The sequence below is a fragment of the Conger conger genome, chromosome 2 (assembly GCF_963514075.1).
Source record: "Conger conger chromosome 2, fConCon1.1, whole genome shotgun sequence".
NCBI classification, from domain to species: Eukaryota; Metazoa; Chordata; class Actinopteri; order Anguilliformes; family Congridae; genus Conger; species Conger conger.
Genome location: NC_083761.1, coordinates 9,073,793 through 9,093,911, shown reverse-complemented (window position 1 = coordinate 9,093,911; position 20,119 = coordinate 9,073,793). Strand labels below are relative to the sequence as shown.

Here is a 20,119-nt window from a genome sequence, read left to right as displayed (position 1 = left end):
AGCAGCAGTTCTGCAGACAGAAACGCCTTGTTAATGAGAGACGTCAGAGGAGAATGTCCAGACTGGTCAAAGCTGACAGGAAGGTGACAGTAACATAAATAATCACACATTACAACAGTGCTATGCAGAAGAGCATCTATGCACACACAACACATCATATCCAAAAGTGGATAGGCTACAGCAGAAGTTTAAAAAGTCTAATAAATACCAAATAAAGTGCTCACTGAGTGTATATTGCTATATTTCTTCCCAGTACGAGAGCCCCATCTCCAATGAGGCTCCAAAAAACGTATTTTTCTCCAGTGCCTAGGGGAGAAAGATGGGTAGTATATTTTAATATTCAACGTTACGGGTTGTAAAATATTGAAATGTAAAATCCATCAAAATGCTCAGTCTGGCAGACACCTCATTTAGAGTGACGCGCGTTGCCTGTTGTCAGCGTCGAGTCGTGGAGCAGAAAACGAAACGCGAAAGGACGGACAAAACTCGACGGCAAACGTTGACAAGATGAGCGCAGTTATTTTTAGTTAAGCGATGCCGTTGTTACCTGGTCAGAATCCATTCAGACAGGAATTAGGGTAAGTGTGATGAGGAGGGGAACTGTACTTGTCCTAGAAGTGCCGCTCGGGCCTCGGTATGGAGAGACGCTGGAGCAGACGTGATTAGAAGTGGCTGAGCACAAGTGAAAGCGCGGGAGAGAGTGGGTGAGAGTTTGGAGAGTATGCTAGTATGCTAATGGAGGAGTAGAATGGTAGAAGAAACAGAGCTTATACCTACTAGGTTACGTGTATTTTAAGCGAAAGGTTGCAGGTTTGATTGGCGTTTGGGGTTAAGCCTGTGAACAAGGTACTTAAGCCTTGTGTTGTCTTAATGGTCAATGACTTGAATGAACCGCGGGTTCCCAGGAACAACCCAAAAACCAGCAGACACTGCTGCCCTCCAGGACTGGAGTTTGACTTGAGTGTGGCTTATACAGTCGGGTAAATTCAGGTAATTTGGGACCCTTCAGGTTCTGAGTCTGCCTGAGTCAGCCCTCACCACCAACTGAGTTCGATCTGCACTTTGTTGTACGTCGCTCTGGATAAGAGTGTCTCCTAATTGCCTGTAATGTAATAAATATACTGTAATGACGGGGCAGTACAATTTAAACACCAGTAAACTGGGATGTTTACAATGGGTGGCATGGTGGCACAGTGGTTGGCACTGATACCTCGCAAGAAGGAGGCTTCTGTCTGTGTGGAGTTTGCATGGGTTTCCTCCAGATGTTTCTCCCACACTCCAAAGACACGTGCTGTAGCCCAATATGGTGGTTAAGCTGCTTGACCGGGACCCAGAAAGTTGGTGGTTCAAACCCCGGTGTATCTGCAATAAGATACCTGCTGCTGTGGACCCTTGAGCAAGGCCCTCAACCTCACATTGCTCCCTTATGGGCCCTTGCTTAGTCAAACCAACTGTAAGCTGCTTTGGATGAAAGCATCTGCTGAAAATAACTGTAATGTGAAATGAAAAGGTTTTAAGAACAGGAAGTGACTTGACCTGCTCCACAGCATTCCAGTCTGTAGCATTCCATTCCGAGCCCAGTCGTTCCACAGAGACAGGTCTCCGATTGGGGTTTTTTTTTACGGTAAGAACCTGTAAACTGCTATGTTTCCATCAGGATAGGGTAGATTTTTGTCTCTGGATCTGCGGGTGCTGAGATGATGGCTGGCTGTCGGGCCAGCCTGGAGATTAAAGGAGTGCCTAAGATGGGGTGGCACCAGGGTACGGACCAGCTGCTGGGTGAGGTTACCATTCTTCAGATGTCAGGAAGGACGAGCGGGAGGCGGTTATGTCCGGCGCACCCAGAAGGTCAGGGTGCCGTCGAGCGATACTCTGCGGTCCCTGTTGGTCTGGTGAGGGGGTCTGCCTGGTGCGTTCCAGAGAGTTGTGGGTCCCGTTTGGCCCCGCAGACTTGACCTTGACAGGTCAGGACGGGTCGAGAGCTGGCATGTGCTCATCCAGATCTCAGTGTGAGAAGTGAGCGATGAACTGACACGCACTGTGAGAACACAAACTCCTTCAGACAAACAGCCAGTGAGAGTGTGCACACAGAACACCAGCACTATCTCTGTGTGGTGCATTATCTTTCCAGGAATGGAATACGGGCACTTTCTGGTCTTGGAATCATTGAATCATTGTTAAGAGTTACTTAGCAACTGATTACCATCTGTAGTGCGAGGTGAGTTATATAAAAACATTGAATGATGATGAAAGATCATCACAAGGGTTAGTGATGCTGCTAAGTCACAGCTCGTAAACCCGATAAAATACTTTTCTGTTTCCCTTACTTCTCTTATACTTCTCTTGACTTTCTCTCAAAAGAAAAAAAATTCTTTGTATTCCCGCATTCATTTTGAGGAATAATAAAGGCATGGTCTTTTCACCCAAAATGTATTTGGTAAACTTAATTTTGAAAATCACTAATGTTTTTTAATGTTTTATTTTTTGTTTTCAGGCCACGAATGGACTTAAATAAAGCTTTAAATATGCCTATGTACAAGTGTGGATCAGGGAATTAATGGATTTCACAAATAGTATTCATGGATGTATGTGCACAAAACAAGTATTACAACCCCATCGTTGAAATTTGTTTGGTAATTATATCTCTTGTACAAATGCAGTGGCCCTCAAGAAAAGCAGACTCAGTCGTTCAATGTGTGAGAAAAAAGATCGAGCTGAGCTATAAACCAAATCTTTTCTTTATGCGGTCTGAAGGGTAAATCCAGTGCACAGTGCATTCTCAGTGTTGGGTTTAATCCTGCGTTTTGCCATGCATTGCATTCAGCCCGGTGAAATGGAATGGCTACTTCGATGACCATTTCAATAAGTCACAGCAGTCCTCGTACCGCAGCAAGCGCTGTTATTGGACATTGAAATGTGTGCGTTGGCTTCGGCGCGGAGAAGGGATGTGATACCGGACACTCAAGGACAGGCCCTGCGGCACTCCTGCCATTTCCATCCAGAACCTTTCAGCTCACACTGTTTTCACACTGCACGACCAGGCCGGAACAGCAAGGCCTTTTTTTAATTTTTTTTAATTTTTATTTTTTTACATTGCAATGCCCTGCACTTTCATTTCAAAAAGTGCTGTCTTTCATTTCATCATGGACTAAAAGGTGTTTTTCATTTCCGCATACCAGTGTGTGTGTGTGTGTGTGTGTGTGACTGTGTGTGTGCATCAGTGGGTGCGTGTATGTGTGTGTGCGTGTGCATGCGTGCCTGCATGCGTGTGTGCGTTTGTGTGTGTGCGTCTGTTTGTCTGCGTGCATGCGGAAGTACATATCCGTGTGTGTGTGTGTGTGTGTGTGTGTGTGCATGTCCGTGTGTGTGCGTTTGTGTGGGTGTTGGTGTGGGTATATGTGTGCGTGTGTGTTTGTATGCGTACCTGCATGAGTGTGTGTTTGGTGTGTGAGTGAGTGTGTGTGTGTGCGTTTGTGTGGGTGTGGGTATGTGTGTGTGCATAGCTGCGTGAGTGTGTGTTTGGGTGTGTGAGTGTGTGTGTGTGCGTAGCTGCATGAGTGTGTGTTTGGGTGTGTGTGTGTGTGTAGCTGCATGAGTGTGTGTTTGGGTGTGTGTGTGAGTGTGTGCGTATGCGTAGCTGCATGAGTGTGTGTGTGTGCGTAGCTGCGTGAGTGTGTGTTTGGGTGTGTGTGTGAGTGTGTGTTTGGGTGTGTGTGTGAGTGTGTGTTTGGGTGTGTGTGTGAGTGTGTGTGTGTGTGTGTGTGTGTGTGCGTGGCTGCGTGAGTGTGTGTTTGGGTGTGTGTGTGAGTGTGTGTTTGGGTGTCTGAGTGTGAGGGTCTGGCCCAGGCTTTCAGCACTGGGCCCTGCCCCGCCTGTCTCACACACTGCAGTCTTTCATCCACTCGGGGATTAATGGACTCTTATTCCTGCAAGTATGCGGGACGCAGGAAGGCGTCTGTAAACGGATACCTGCCCCCCAGTGTTCATTTCTGCCGAGGCATGCAGGGCTCCGACACCCTGCGCCGTCTTACTCAGTCCCTGGCTCGCCGTATGCGCCAGGAAGTCACCCGACGCTGCTGCTGAAACACCAGGGCGAAGTGCCCCATTTTGGCTCAACTCTGCCCCAGTTTCACAGGTTCAAAACCAGCCGCACGGTCTGCCTCCGCTGCTCTCTGACCCCACCCATAATACCCCGATCCCACTGCCGTTGGTTAATCCCACACACAGTGGTTTCCGACCCTGCTTCTGGAGTTCAGTTCAGTTCAACCATAAATGGGCAGACTGGACTCTGTTAATTAGCAGCTCACTGAGATTTCAAGCCGTTGAATGAGGTGTGCTTTGTTAGGGTTGGAGTGAAAGGCTACAGGAAGGTAGATCTCTAGGAACAGGGTTGGGCAGACCTGCCCTAGCTGTTGAGTGAGATGTGCTTTGTAAATCCTACTGTACAATCCTAGGTCCCACCTACAGCAGACTGCTTATACCAGGGGTGTCAAACTGAATCCCCAGGGGGCTGCAGTGTCTGCCGGTTTCCTTCCAATCGGCTGTTAATTAAGGCCTTGAGAACAAGGTGTGTGGATTCTTTAGCCAATCAATGACTTGAATGAACCGCAGGTTCCAGAGAACAACCCAAAAACCAGCAGACACTGCGGCCCTCCAGGACTGGAGTTTGACTTGAGTGTGCCTTATACAGTTGGGTAACTTCAGGTAATTTGGGACACTTCAGGTTCTGAGTCTGCCTGAGTTAACCCTCACCACCAACTGCGTTTTGTTGTACGTCGCTCTGGATAAGAGCGTCTGCTAATTGCCTGTAATGTAATGTAATGTCTGGTGAGGGCAGCCTCTGAATTTACAAAGAAGTGTCCCAAATTACATGCATTCACCCACCCTGCCTGCGACCTTTGACCCCACCCACAGCAGACAGACCCCACCCGTGACCCCCGTGACCCTCGTGACCCCCATGACCCCGCTTCCACACGCGTCCTGCTGCACCGCCGTCTGATCCTCCACGGTCCTCCTGACGTTTCTGTTTGTGTTGGACTCGTCTCAATGTTTACTCCAGACCGGGTCCAGCCAGCCACGAGCTGTGAAGCCACAATAAACACATCTCCGATATGAGCGTTTGCAATAACAGTAATCTGCTGGACCTCTCTAACTAAAATATCTCGAGGTGCTATGTGTACCGAATGGAAAGTTGTAAAGCTCAACTGGCAGCGTGATTTGTGTGGTACTTCTTTTACTCTGTGATAATGGAGCGGTGGTTACGAATAGAAAAATCGCATTTGTCACTCACTGCACCAACGAAAAGGGTCTTACATAAAGCGGCACACTAGCCATCAGAATAGAGGTTAGACACCGTCTCTCTCTCTCTCCTCAGACTATCACAGCCAGTGGTCATGCACAGCAGGACCTGAACTCTACGCTCGCAACAAAAGCCTGGTCTTTTATGTAAGAGTCTCGCCGGTGTTTTTCATGTGGTCGACCTTGTGGATTTTTTTTTTTTCTGAGCCTGGAGATTCAGAAGCCTGCATTCGAGTAAATTGCTCAATTGTGCAGAAGTGCTTGTAGCATTCTCTCAGAAGTGCAGAGTGCTTTGCGACTGGCTGTATGTCACCCTCGCTATTTCTCACCCCCTTGCCCCTTCGCTTTGGCTTCCTGCTCCAGTCCTTGGCAGCGTACAGCCAGTATCGTCGATCGGCAGTCTGCTTTCACACGTATTTTAATCCCGGCGAGCTCAAAATGTTCTCACAATGTTACTGGAGTGTTTTGTCAATGTTATAACATTATCACTACACGGCTGCAACATTTGTGAGAATGTTTCGTGTTCGCTGTGAGTCACCCAATAAGGCTGAAATGGCATATTTCAGTAGCTGTGTCTAGGTTATCAGGGTGGTTTTGGGTCAAGGTTAGCAGTGTGGTTTTGGGTCGAGGTTAGCAGTGTGCTTTTGGGTTGAGGTTTACAGGGTGCTTTTGGGTTGAGGTTTGCAGTGTGCTTTTGGGTTGAGGTTTGCAGTGTGCTTTTGGGTCGAGGTTAGCAGTGTGCTTTTGGGTCGAGGTTAGCAGTGTGCTTTTGGTTCAAGGTGAGCAGTGTGCTTTTGGTTCAAGGTGAGCAGTGTGCTTTTGGATCAAGGTGAGCAGGGTGGTTTTGGGTCAAGGTTAGCAGTGTGGTTTAGCGTTGAGGTCAGCAGTGTGCTTTTGGGTTGAGGTTTGCAGTGTGCTTTTGGGTTGAGGTTTGCAGTGTGGTTTTGGGTCAAGGTTAGCAGTGTGCTTTTGGGTCGAGGTGAGCAGAGTGCTTTTGGGTCGAGGATAGCAGTGTTGTTTTGGGTCAAGGTGAGCAGTGTGCTTTTGGGTTAAGGTGAGCAGTGTGCTTTTGGGTCGAGGTTAGCAGTATGCTTTTGGGTTGAGGTTAGCAGTATGCTTTTGGGTTGAGGTTAGCAGTATGCTTTTGGGTTGAGGTTGGCAGTATGGCTTTGCTGCTCGGTGCTCAGTGTGGCTTTGCTGCTCGGTGCTCAGTGTGTGGTGTAAAATACAGAGCTGGGGCAGGGAGGCTGCCATTCTTAGGCCCATCCAAACAGAGTGCACCTGCTAATTATGAGGCTTAAAATAGTGAGCACAGTCTCACTGTATCTCTCTCTGTTTCTGCCTCTACCCTCTCTTACTCTCTTACATTTTCTCCCTCTCTCTCCATCTCTTTCTCCCTGTCTTTTTCTCAATTTGTCTGTCGCTGAATCCCTAATTTGATGTATATCTCCCTTATTATTTTACTCTTAGAATTCTAAATTGTTTTTAGATTTTTATTGCTGTCTCTCGCTTCCATCTCTTTTCACTCTCTTTCTGCATCTCTGTCTTTCATGCAACATCTTTCCCTCATCATTTCATTCCTTATTTGCATTGATTAATCATATTTGTTTTATTTTTGATCCATCACCAAGTCACGCTTAACATGAGCTACGTGTCTACTATTCGCTCTCTTTCTCTCTCTCTCATTCTCTCTCTGAATTATGCAAAAGCCCTCCACCTTAGTGTTTGTGTCATACTGACCATGTGCAGGCCGGTTAGAGGTGATGCACTTTTGGTGTCGTGCATGAGCGCGGCTAATGTGAGCAGCTCACAGACTCTGAAGGTTTCCCAATTATAGTCATGCCTGACTCAGCATCTCTGCAGTGTGACAGAGTGTATTTCTCTCATTATGCTACACTGGGGTGGTGTGACACTGGGGTTAGCATTACACTGGGGTGACACTACATTGGGGTGACAGTCTGGGATATTGGTACCGCACTGGGGTGCCATCTGGGATATTGGGCCCCATGAAAAAGATAACACATTGGGCCCCACAACCCCAGGCTGCCCCATCCCTGCACACTTCCAGCACAATTTTTCATTCAGGGCCCTTAGACTTACTAAGGGTTAACCCCCCCCCCCCCCTCCATATGGCACCCCTGCTTGTAGACAAAAGGTTGGAGGTTTCAGGACGCTGCCGTTGCACCATTAGACCAGGTACTTAGCCTGAATTGCTTCAGTAAATATGTGGCCGCATCAGTGGATAAAAATAAAAAATAAATAAATAATACGTTTAAGTCGCTCTGGAGAAGAGCGTCTGCTAAATGCTAAATGCCTGTAATGCAATGACGGCCTTTCAGCCTGCATTCCATTACAGTTCAGCCGGCCCCAGCAAGGGTCCGTCTTACGCCGCTAAACTGACGTGCCATTTTCAAACCCTTTCACTGTTCCTTCGCCGGTCTCCCATAAAGGCTCCTGAAGCGGCCGATATCTGTTAAGTATTCAAAGAGATCCCTGATGTTAAAAGGGCACAAAAATCACTGCAACCCCCCAACCCCGTGTATTGACAATGTGTCGCGGCTGAAGTGGTTTTCATCACTGTCTGGTGTCGCTGTTTGCTGCCGTTTACTGGAGGGGCCCCTGGGGTAATCTGCACTGTTACTGGAGGGGCCCCTGGGGTACGCCGCACTGTCACTGGAGGGGCCCCTGGGGTACGCCGCACTGTCACTGGAGGGGAGCAGTGCACTGGGAGCACTGCAGCTCCTCTGGAGAGACGTGAGTTTTCCTGCAAGGTGCCTCTCTCTTATTTGTACTAAGAAAGTACGCAAAGCCAAACGCAGCCTGTGACTCAATGGAAAAAGTCTGTGTCAAACTCAATTGAGGATGATGTCTGTAAAGGGGGAGAAGTTACGGGGCGGTAAACAGCGCCGGGCCTGTTTCCAGAGCCAGGGTAAATGGTGGGCCGAGGCCTTTGAAAAAGAAGGAGGGCCATGTTTTGATCGTCAGTGTGCGGGGTAACATAAGACAGAAGCCGTGTTTTTGAACTCGGAGTGGCCGGCTCGCGTCTGGCTTTGCCCTATGGAGAGGGGGGGGGGACTCCTCTTTGAAGCAGACAGATACTAGCTCTTGCACACCCCACACCTCCCCCCCCCAACTCTCGCTGTGGAAGCAGAATTCTGTGAGGGAATTGGTCCTGCCGTCCCTATGATCTCCAATGGGAGTGGCACTAGGGATTCATTGTATTTGAATTCAGCTAATTCAGAACATTCAATTTCAATCCAAATTCATCAATGCAAGATGCAAGAACATTTTGATCCTTATCGCCATTTTCTTCAGTCCTTAAACTGGATGGTAATTAATTTCCTGAATTGACTGAATTGACCCAAACCTTTCAGGAAAGGATCAGCGTAGACACACAATCGCTTCCTTCAGCCAGTCCAGAAGTGGGAGCAGAGCTTCCTTCAGCTTCTCCAGGAGTGAGAGCAGAGCTTCAGCTTCTCCAGGCGTGAGAGCAGAGCTTCCTCCAGCTTCTCCAGGAGTGAGAGCAGAGTTTCAGCTCCTCCAGGAGTGAGAGCAGAGCTTCCTCCAGCTCCTCCAGGAGTGAGAGGAGAGTTTCAGCTCCTCCAGGAGTGGGAGCAGAGTTTCAGCTCCTCCAGGAGTGAGAGCAGAGCTTCAGCTTCTCCAGGAGTGAGAGGAGAGCTTCCTTCAGCTTCTCCAGGAGTGAGAGGAGAGCTTCCTCCAGCTCCTCCAGGAGTGAGAGCAGAGCTTCCTCCAGCTCCTCCAGGAGTGAGAGCAGAGCTTCAGCTTCTCCAGGAGTGAGAGCAGAGCTTCCTCCAGCTCCTCCAGGAGTGAGAGGAGAGTTTCAGCTCCTCCAGGAGTGAGAGCAGAGTTTCAGCTCCTCCAGGAGTGAGAGCTGGAAGGTGATGGTTCACTGCCCTGTCCCATTAAAGTACCGCCATTCCCATGCAGGGACGCCACTTCCATCTCGTTGGCTGCTTTTCATGCATTTAATCGAAAACATTTTTAATCAATGACAATAATTGCACTGTAAACAGGGCGTGTCAAAAGTTAATTGGAAATTCACTTTCTAGCCCCTACATCTATGAAAAGGTTTAGAGAACACTGGATTTGAAAAAACAACTCATGCCATGCTCTGATTTTATGTCTGCTGTTTAGCTCAGATGACATAAATTGTTGATGATTATTTGTCTACATTTTCACTTTATTGGAAGTGTTCAGGTATGCTGTGCAATTCTCCCCCTCCCTTCAAACGCCTTTTACTGAGAAAAAGGCTATCATGTTAATCTTCGTACATGATTTTAGATCTAAAGTTTTTCTCTCAAAAGTAGAACACAGTATATATTTGCTTGCTTTTTGCTTGACACGTGGAATTGTCTTATCCCATTGGCAAATCTTGAAATTAATCAAACTGTCTTAACTCATTGGCAATATTCATATATATATATATATATATATATATATATATATATATATATATATATATATATATATCCCAACAGTCTTATTTAGCAAAAAAGTAAACAAAGTAATATTTTAAAGTCGCAATAAGACTGAAATACTTGGGTTAGCCCCAGTCCTTCAGAAGTTCACAGTGCATGCTGGCCTCTGTGGTGTTTCTGCAGCACTGTGGGGAATCAAAGGGCATTTCTGACCGTCCCCAAATTCTGTACTGCACAGCCTGTCCCCTGTGTGTAATAAGTGGCTCATGTTTCCTCTGAAGAAAGTTTTATGACTAAACTCATGGCTGATTCATTTAATCTCGTTCTGCCCCTGCCAGGCCGGCTTAGCAGTACGTTGAATAAAACTCACGTGTGCTTCCAGAACATTCTGTCCATATGTAAAACTCTATGAAACAGTGTACGGAACGAAGAATTATTCTTTGATAAGTGCGTTTTAGGTTAAACATTGCAAACGTACAGTGTTAACATCTGAATTCCAAATGGTTTAAACCCAGCTGGCTGTGTATTGGAAGTCAGTGTTAGGTGAAGAGTAGCTGGATGGAAAATTTTGAGAAAGAGCAAGTGTACCAGTGTGGTTGCCTGATGACTGACTGGTGATTGATAAAGGGAAGTTACTGGTGGCAGTCTCGACATTACTGTCTCCATTTCCTGTTTTGGTCCCCTAAACCGAAACCACTGTGTACCGAGAAGTCGCTTTCTCATACCTGCCCTCAACCCTCTCTGGGTTACAATGTGCATGTGTGTTTGAATGCAATGCCATTTTTTTTTTAAATGTCCCTCTCAACAAGTATTTTAGTCTAATATTTGGACTATGAAAATTACGTTTTTTGGCAAATAAGACAAAGATATTGCCAATACGGTGAACCAGTTTGATTCAAGATTTGGCAATGGAAATCTCACTTGTTAGGCATACGGTAGCTTAAAACAAGCAAATATACTCTGCTTGCGAGAAAGATTTGAAGTCTCATTACAAGACTAAAACCCCATTTTAGACATTTTTGCAGTGTCCCTACCGGAGAGCTTAAACACAGTAGAGGCCTTGCTGGATGTGTGTGTGAGGAGACGGCCTCAGCTCTGGCCCCCCCGGGGCGCTCCTCAGCGCTCCTCTCCCTGCTCGTGACTCCGGCGGTTTAATGGGAGACGGAGGTGAAGTGGGGCAGCAGATGCTCGCCCCTGGAAACCTGCTGTAATTCGGGCGGAAGAGTGTTCGGCCTAAGAGCGCGGGAGGAGAGCGTCTGTGCCACCACCCCACCCCCCCCACCTCTCTACGGGAGGCTCTACGGGAGACGCTGGAGAGACGGGAGGCCTGTCGGCCTGTCGCTGGTCGAGAAGGGATGGACCCCCTGGGGTCAGCGCCAGCACTTTAAGAGCAGCCTGCCGGGGTTATCGGTACTCACTGACATCATCCTCTCTGTCTTATCAGCTTATTTCATTTGCCCTTTTTTGGTGGTAGTGCTGTACGGTGACATTATTGTTCTGATTTATCACTGCCGAATTAGACGGCAGACAGCGGTCACGGCGCACATTTTTAAAAAGCCGCACCTTGAGAAACGTCGTAAATATTCAGGTGTCGTGTTTTTTTTTAGGTTTTTTCGTTTTCCTCTCCGAAATGACTGCGGAATGGGCGGTGATGGCGGCAAAGCGGCGGCGTTTTCGGTAATTCGTAGATTTTCTTTCTGCGCTTTGGGAACCTTTGACAGTGAAAGCCTGGCAGCAGAAGGGACGGCGCGGCGGGGGGACTTGCGTCAGAGGACGGCTCGGTGTTGATGAGTGTAAATTGCAGAGCTCTGTCTGTAACAGCTCGCTCACCTCGGCACCGCCAGAGGAGGTACGCGCCGCGCCTGCCTCCCGGCTAACGCACAACGCTGTCACAGCGCCGTCACGACGCTGTCACAACGCTGTCACAACGCTCTCGCAACGTATCGACGTTGACGGAACGCTCCGGTAACGTTGTGAAAACGCTAGCAGGCCCGGACAGCGCGCCGACGAGGGCGTGTCACTGTTGCTGCTCGTGTCACAAACCCAGCTCTTCCTCCACACAACCGGCTCCGGTTCTATATTTAGCCGCGGAGAGAAAACTCTCCCCGCCGGATATGAGAGACAGTTGGCATGTCTTTGCTTCGCTCAGCCTGTTGTAGCGCATTATGAAATACGCACCTCCAGGGTATCGTTAGGCCCATCCTTTTTCTTTCTTTTTTTTTCATGCGCCAAGTTTTTTGCATTAATCAAATATTACAATTGTTTCCCAGGCTTTGACAAATGAACTGATAAAGTCGACACGGGTTCTGATACATTTTGTGCAATGCATCGTGGGACTTCGCTCATTTCTTTAAAAAAAAAAGAAAAAAGAAAATAATAAATTGGTATTCATTTATTCATGAGTTAAGGAATCTTTGTGTCAGCAGTGGTAGTTAGTAGCAATCTTTCTGGTGAGTGGCCTCTCTGTGAAATATGCCGTTGTCGTGACGAGAGCAGTGGGAACTGGCGGAGGTTTTAGTGTGGCTCCGTAGCAGGCAGTTAGGGCAGTTTGTGTGAGCGGCCCCTGTTGGCTGTGGGGCTGGTCCTCTCGTTGACCTCCTCCTCGCCCCACTAATCCTGTGAGCGGCGTGTTCCCCAACCCGTGCCCTCGTCGCCTCTCACCGCCCCTTCTCCTGGTGTGTCAGTCTGGCACGGGGAGGGGGCGTGGGGTGGTTTGTTTCCCTGGCTGTGAGGTGTAAATCTGGGAGGAAGAAGGCCATAACCTTCCTGTCTTTCCCGCTGGTGCAAACTGCAGCTACCCAGTGTGGCCTGCTTCAACACACCCCCTGCACCCCGCCACCTGTGGTTCAACAGGAGTGAGTACTTTATGACCCCCCAGCCTCCGTCAGGGCCCCCAAACCAGACTTACAACCAAGGGGTTGCTGGGTTAAATCCGTGGTCTGACGCTGCTGTTGCAGCCTTTAGTTTGAGGTGCTTAACCCATTGTAAAGTAGGCTTTTAGAGAAATTCCAGGTCAGTGTTCTACAATTGGTTTTAGTTACCAGTAGCGATTGTTACATCAGCTTTAGAATAGTCAGCTGAGGACATTCTTATGATATATTTGTGATTCGATTCATTAGATTAAATTTTATTGTCATTGCCTTCTAAGGCAATGAAATGTGTCCTCTGCATATCACCCTAGATACTTATGAGCAGTGGGCAGCCATAGTGTGGTGGCCTTGGTCAAGGGCAATGACAGGACTAAAGCCAGGGGCAAAATGTTCACTCTCCACCTGCGTGTCTTAAACTCCTTAAACACCTGAAAGGGTTAAGAGCTGGACTCCTGCAGCAGGTACCGAGCGGTGTGGCAGGAGATAGCGTGAGTCGTTCTCTCGCCCCGGGAAACGGCATCTGCTGACTGGGAAATATCAGGTAACGAGCGTCACGTTTCGCTGCCCTGTCACTTTTTTTTCGGACGTGGTAGTTCCTGTCTGGTTTGTGCTTTTTTTAGCGGCGGTTGGCGGCGGGGCTCTGGTAATTAATGCGGGCAGCCGTCCTACTTTCGGGCGAGGCGGTCGAGTCGCCGCCAGCCGGAGGACGGGCCGCGGTGAGCGCGATTCAGCGAGACGTGAAATGAGGCGTGCCCCGACGCCTCCCTCCGCCTCGCGATTGGCCCCCCGGCGTGGACATAGGGGGCAGGAGAGGGGAGAGACGGGCTCTGTTTCAGACACATTTTCAGCACGCTCACAAACGCTGTTTTGCGCCCCTATGTTGTGGCTAAGGTGCATGACTGGGACCCGGAAGGTGAGTGGTTCAAGCCCTGGTGTAGCCAAGATTAGATCTGCACAACTGTTGACCTTAACCCCGCATTGCTCCAAGGGAGGATTGTCCCCTGTTTGGTCTAATCAACTGTAAGTCACTTTTGATAAAAGCGCCAGGTAATTAACGAATGAGTATTATTATTGTGCGATATAAATCAATAACGGACAGGTCGCAATTCATTTTTGGGATGGCCCTCAAGAAGCTTTTGGGGCTTCCTCAAATGTGTGGCTGCGTGTCTGAATAGGACACAAAACAAAACATGGGGGTTCGGTGGAGTAGTCTTCATGCCCCTTGACTTTCCTTCCTTGTTACTTGTATCCAGGGACTTTCTCACACACATGGTGTCAGGAGAAGTTTTTCTTTCAGTTTTTAGAGCTAGAAGGAGCAGCTCAGTAAGGAAGAGTGGCTCATATAGGCCATGGCTTCTAACCCCAGGATGGCTCCTCCGACCCCAGCCTCTGTCCCGATCCTGCCCGTGAGGTCCCAACGACCCCCAGCCAATAACGAGTTCTCACGATGTTGCCACGGGCAACCGCGGTCCAGGCCAGGAGGTGGTCGCTCCCATTACAGGTGTACAGAAAGCCGCATACAGATGGACACTGTCTCCTTTCAGGGAGAAAAACCAAGGTGTTTATTATCCCAGTTGTTGGGCGGGTTCCCCGGTGATGTCCTGCTGTCTGTCCAGGGCGGTGACAGTGACAGGCTTTAATTAACGAAGGGACCACAACTCATCGCTCCCATCTTTTCCATCATTTATTCATACCAGAGACAGACCCCATCCTGGGGAGGCTACTACACTAAGAAATCCACACAGCGGGGCTTCCACACGGTGACGCGCGACTTCTCCGGGGCTCGACGAGCATGCCTCCTCTTTTGTTGAAGCGCACGACCCTCTTATCCAACGCCTTGCAGAGACGTGGGTGAAGTACGTATTTTACCGTGACTGCTGTTATCACTGAAATGCTCTCCTGAGAACGTTCAAGGATGCGTGATACTAACCGAAACCTAATGACGAAGTCGGTTAAAATAGATCTTTCGTTTATAGTCGTCAGTAATGCCAAGAAATATTACTTGTGTCCAAATAAGGGATAAGCATATTTTTAAACAAAAACAAATTACATTTTCAAATAAAACTAAATTTCCAAAATTCCAGCTCGTAACCGCCTAAAATGAACTAGGATACACAAGTCTGTCGTGAGGTGGGCCAGGCGATGGTTGAGGGCAGAGCAAGAGCAGCTGTGTATATTTTGGGCACAGGGGAGAGACTGCTCAAACAGAGCTGTCTCTGTGAGCCGGGACAGGGCCACAGGTGCCCCCCCCCCCCCCACTCAGGCCAGCCCCGCCCCCCCCCCCCCGTCCCGTCCCTGCTTCAGCTTCCCAGCGTACCTCCGGGTCTGAGAAACCGCAGGCGTTCCCAGGACCCGATAATCCCACACAGCCCCGGCCAACCAAAACTCTCCCCTATTTGTTTTCCTGAAATGTGGAAAGTTACTGGAAATTCCTCTGGTAATCTGTGAACGGTGCGGGGCGGTTAACCCCTAGTGCGCCCGTCTCACCGCCCTCCCTCGGAAAGAGCCGTCCCGCTCCGAGTGTCACACCGGCGGGAACCGTTCGCCAGGACACGTGCCGAACAGGATGCCTCGGGCAGGACGGTATCCTGGGTAACCGGCGGAGGCCAAAAATGGAGACGCAGTACACTCCAAAAATGGCTGCTGTAACAAGCGTATTTAGTCTTGTAATAAGATAATATTAGCTTATTTGAAGTTACTGTTTGCTTGGCAAGTGAAAATTTCTCACCTCATTGTCAGTCTTCTTGTCTCATTTAGCATTTAGCAAAAAAAGTAATAGAAATAAGATTTTAAGTCTAAATATAAGACTAAGATGCTTGTGTAGGCTGTGTTTCCTCTGGAAGTACTCCACAGTCTCTTCCATCTCAGGTGCCTTTTTAGAGCCGTTTTGAGCCCCGTTTCCTCGATTGAGCTGGGCCTCAGCGCTACGGAGGAAGATAACGTGCTTTAAGAGCTGTCCAGAGTCAAACCGCCTTCCAACGTAAAGATGCAGTCTGAGCTGGGGAACAGCACACACAGCAAGAACCAACAGATAAGTCAGTCTTATATTGAGACTTAAAATCTTTTATCTTTTACTTTTTTAAATATCACAAAAATATTGCCAATGAGGTGAGGGAGCTTGACTCAATTTAAGATTTGCCAATGGTTTAAGAAAACGTGAAGCATAAGTCTTCTTACTAAAACGCTTCTTAAGATGTTTTTTGCAGTGTAGTGCCTGGTTCCGCTGCCTGGTTTGTGGCCTGCAATCAAACCGCAGGAGTACCGATTAAAAAAATGGCCCGACTGGGGATCGGGGGAGGGGGGCGAAGAAGGCTAATGCTTTTATGTCTGATGGCTTGAGTGAATTTCAGAGGCAGACGCCATTTAATCAGCCGGTTTGTGAGCAGCCCGTGGTGCGGACCATCCAGGCCCATCCCGCTGAACTGTGATGAATGAACAGCGGGCGGCCATTTTCTCAAACGGCTTCAGTACTCCACTGCCGGATCCCGACTCAATGACTGCAGGTACGGCTGCACCTTGCATTCGGCCCCTGATCCAGCGAGCCTTGCAGGAACCAGCCGCACGCTGAGAAATGGCTTTACTTACTTTTCCTCTGCTCTAATACAATTTGTATACTTGTCCACTCTATGGGTACTGCAGCTTGGTAAACTTTACTCTTCCTGCAAAGATTAATACGAATTATTTAGCAGTTCAGTTATTCTTTTGGTTATCATCTTTTTTAAATCCAAATCTTTTTCCGTTCCTTTCATTTATTTCCTTATTATGTTATGCGTACACATTTCCTCTCGCTGACGTGTCCGTGACAACAGCTTGAATATCGCTCCGACTGGACCCGGCGACTGAGATGATGCACGTGCAGAGCCTTCCTCCACTGGAACTTGACAGATCTGGGCTCGCCGTGTTAACACGAGTGAAAAATAAAACGGTTCAAAGAATATTCCAGATCCCAGTGAGCGGGAATGAAGCTGTTGCTGCTCGTCTGAATCACAGGGATACAGTGGCACTGAGTTTGGCCTCCAGGCTATGTGGGAATGTGCATGCTAGCAGTGTGTTCTACATGCGAGAGGGCCTGACTCTTGGCCTAAATGGAAAGCTGATGGATTCAGTTAATTAGCTGGAATGAATATCCACAGGCACCGGAGTGTTAAAGAGTCTTAAATAGCCTGAAGCTAGAGCCCTCCACAACAGCTCAACCGACACTTTTTGGATACGAGTAAAAAAGAAAAAGAAAAGTAAAGTAAAAGGTTTGGAAATATTTGTCAAAATAATTTATGTTTGTTTGGGCTCTGGTGAGGATTGTGAAATAGAATTATTGCTCTTGGCACCGAGCGGGATACGGAAAACCCACCGTCGTTATTGGTTTTATTGGAGAATTAAAAGATTTTTTTAACGAGAGATTTATATATAACTTATATTTAGGTATAATCCCAGACGTGTGAGGCTCTGAATGTCTGAATGTTTTTCATGGCTGGCTGCGGTGTCTTGGCGTGGCTGTGGATCTCGGCAGGCCTGGCCTGTTTGCGTTGAGACCAGCAGTGAAACTCATTTTCAGACTCACCTTCGCGCGCCGTGCCCATAAGCTGTCCGTCAGCCAGCCAGCCAATGAGAAGGTCTGTGCTTTCACGCAGAGCTTCTGATCCATGGTCTCCCGCCGCGGTGCGCGTGGGTGGCTGCAGGTTCTGGTTTTCAGCCCCAGCGCTACGACACCTGATTCAGCTAATTAACTAATCACGGCCTTCAATCAACGCCTCGATGAATAGAGTCAGGTGTCTGCATGCTGGGCCAAAACAAAAAAAAACCTGCGCCCTGACCTACCGTTGATCGCCCGTCGGTCTAACGGTAAAAATAAAAACGTTAGCTGCCGTCTTTATAATGAGGTCACATGAGGAGCGCTGAACTACAGATGAAAATGAGCCTTCCTGGCAAACTCTGGCGCATTTACAGAAATGAACTAAATAAACTGATACACAGTCTCGTATCGAGTACAAAACCCCCGGAAGGCCGTATTCAGCTGAAGACGGGCTGCAGGAATCTCGCGTAGCGCGCTGTGCTGTCTCCTGCATTTCCTTAAAGCGCCCTCTCGCCCCGGCGGTTTGCGAGGTGAATGTGGTGAATAGATATTGTTTTGTTCGCGCTTCGTCGTCACGGTGACAGAGACCCCGGGCCCCCGGTGCGATCGCTGAGGACACAGCGTGAGGGGGGGGAGGGAGCGGGGCGGGGCCCAGACAGGGCGGGATCCTGTTAGAACGACCGAGCGGCCCGAGGAGAACAGAAAATTCGGGTGATTACGGCCTCGGCACGGGGAGCGGGGATTATAGTGCGTCTCCTCCGTGCACTCCTGATATTCTGCAAACAATGCGGCTCACGCTCGGAGCTGAGCTTGTTTTGACATCGGTTTACTCCGCGTTCGTGCCGCTGAAGAAATAAATGGCGATATGTTCTCGCGTATGCTAATTTCCTCCCCCCCCCCCCCCCCCCCCCTTTTCAGAGAGTTGCTTTTCAAAAATAAAAATAGACTTGTGTGTTTAACGTAACAGTGGCAAGATAAAAAGCTGGGAGCTTATTCCTAAATTTGGCCTGCAGTCATGCGGTTTGACACATATTTGACCGTAGCACCGCCCTGAGTGAGGCCAGTAGTCTCCTGAGTCTCATTTTCTGTTTCTTTCGTATGCAGTGATTTGCATGAAGCATATTTGAAATTTTATTTTCATCAGATGTATGATTTCATGGAAGGGACACATGGAAGGGACACAGAAGCCTCTTGGGACTGTGAAACCCGAGTGAAATGGACTTTCTTCTTTCTTTACTATTTCTCTGCCTTTTAAATCCACCTTTGTTTCTTTGGATTAGACATTGATTTTGCTAAGTTTTGTAAAGTATTCTTTATTTTTGTAATCATTTTCAAATGACTTTTTCTTAAAGTTTGTTTCTCATTCTTTTTGATGTCTTTGTTTCTTTAGTTTAAGTGTCTGTTTAAAAGATTTGCTTGTGTAATTGAGTGTGTTTTAAAAAAAGAAAAATAATTTTTAAATGTAAAGAAATTGAAAAAACCAATAAAACCACAGATGTATGATTTCTCCTTGGGTGACAAACACTGGGGCGACATGGCTCAGGCGGTAAGACACCTAACCCCCAAATGCTCCTGACTAGCTGGTTGGTGCCTTCACCGTTGGCCTGTGAGTGTATGGGTGAATGAGAAGCATCAATTATACAGCGCTATATGTAATTAGCCATTTACTCTTTACTTCACACAGGATGTTGTTTTGTTGCAGGAAAGCTGATCTTCTTAGTTCAAGTGGCAGTAACAGTTGCAGTAGCTCCCCAGCGATGTGAGCCACTAAACAGCTTGAAGAAAAGATTATCTCATGCTTGTCGCTTCCTTTGTGTTTTTGTCGATGGTCAATCTAAAGTGTGATCACATGCTTTTTATATGGTTTTGAACTGTGGAAGTGAGCAAGCTGATCACTGTCACATTTTCCGCTCAGAAACAAGTTGTGTTTCAAAATAAATTTATCTGCCTCTGCCACCTGTTCTACGAGGCACAGGAAGTTCAGTGGCTCAGAGCACAGGAAGTGGCTTGCTGGCTACCCTACTCTTACTATGAGGTTCACTTGTCTTGTGAAACGTACCTAAGACTCGGTTTTACTGGTTATTCCGCCTTCTCATACTGTGACATTGCAAGAACAAAGTCCCTGAGAGCTAATAGCAGGTTATTGAGCAGATATGACTATGGGGTTTTCACGTGTGTGAAACTGAATACGGGTTTGTGGTTCACCAGCAGGCATAATAGGGACGGATGCCATTATGTTTCTTTCAGCAGTCTTACAAGCAGAGACTTGCTGGACTAAAGTGTAAAACTGCACACCCCAGTGAGCAAAAGGCAGAATAGAGATGTCTAGACGGCTAGATCACTTTCACTTTTCCACCAAAACTGCCAAGAAACCGTGTGACTGTTCACCCTTGTGTCCTCTTAACATTAACATGTGTACTCCCCTTGTCATAAGGGCCAAAAATTACCCGCCTTCACTAAACCCCTAAAATAAAGCAGCTTAATTGAATTTAAAACCCAAAATCTATTTTGCCTGAAGAAACGACCTGTCACTCATCACAAACTTTTGTCATCAAATTTCTAGGTGAAAAGAGATAATTGAGGGGGTTTTCTCTGCTGTTAAACATAGTGGCGGGTCATTTTTGACCCTTAGATAACACAAGGCTTAACTGAATGATCGACTGCTTTGATTGGTCGGTTACGCGTCGAGTGACAGCGAAAGCCGGCGAACCATGCGACCAGCCAGGACGAGGACTGAAGCTCACCGGCCCTCACAGACTTGAGGCAGAAGTTTTGACCGCAGAAATGTTCTCTGGGCATGGTCTCGCAGGCCCCATTCGTCCTCCAGTCGGACGCCCCTCAAAGATCACGTCCCAGCCTGCTGGCGGTCCTGCGCTCTTAAGCTCAGGGCTCAGACAGGTCGGGGTGCCTGCAGCAGACGTCGTCGTCAGACTTGAAAGCGC

The 20,119-nt window shown here is 48.0% G+C and overlaps 1 protein-coding gene across 5 annotated transcripts in view; it reads left to right on the top strand.

Moving 5' to 3' along the window:
* The window catches only part of kcnq5b (potassium voltage-gated channel, KQT-like subfamily, member 5b), a 154,766-nt gene that overhangs the window by 4,312 nt on the left and 130,335 nt on the right, over nucleotides 1-20,119 (top strand). The window contains exon 1 of one of the 5 annotated variants that reach the window (XM_061230087.1): nucleotides 15,997-16,110. The exons of the other annotated variants lie outside the window; for them this stretch is intronic. The gene's annotated coding sequence lies outside the window, so the exon portion shown is untranslated. Of the gene's footprint in view, nucleotides 1-15,996; nucleotides 16,111-20,119 lie in introns of those variants that run through there. 5 annotated transcript variants of the gene reach the window in all.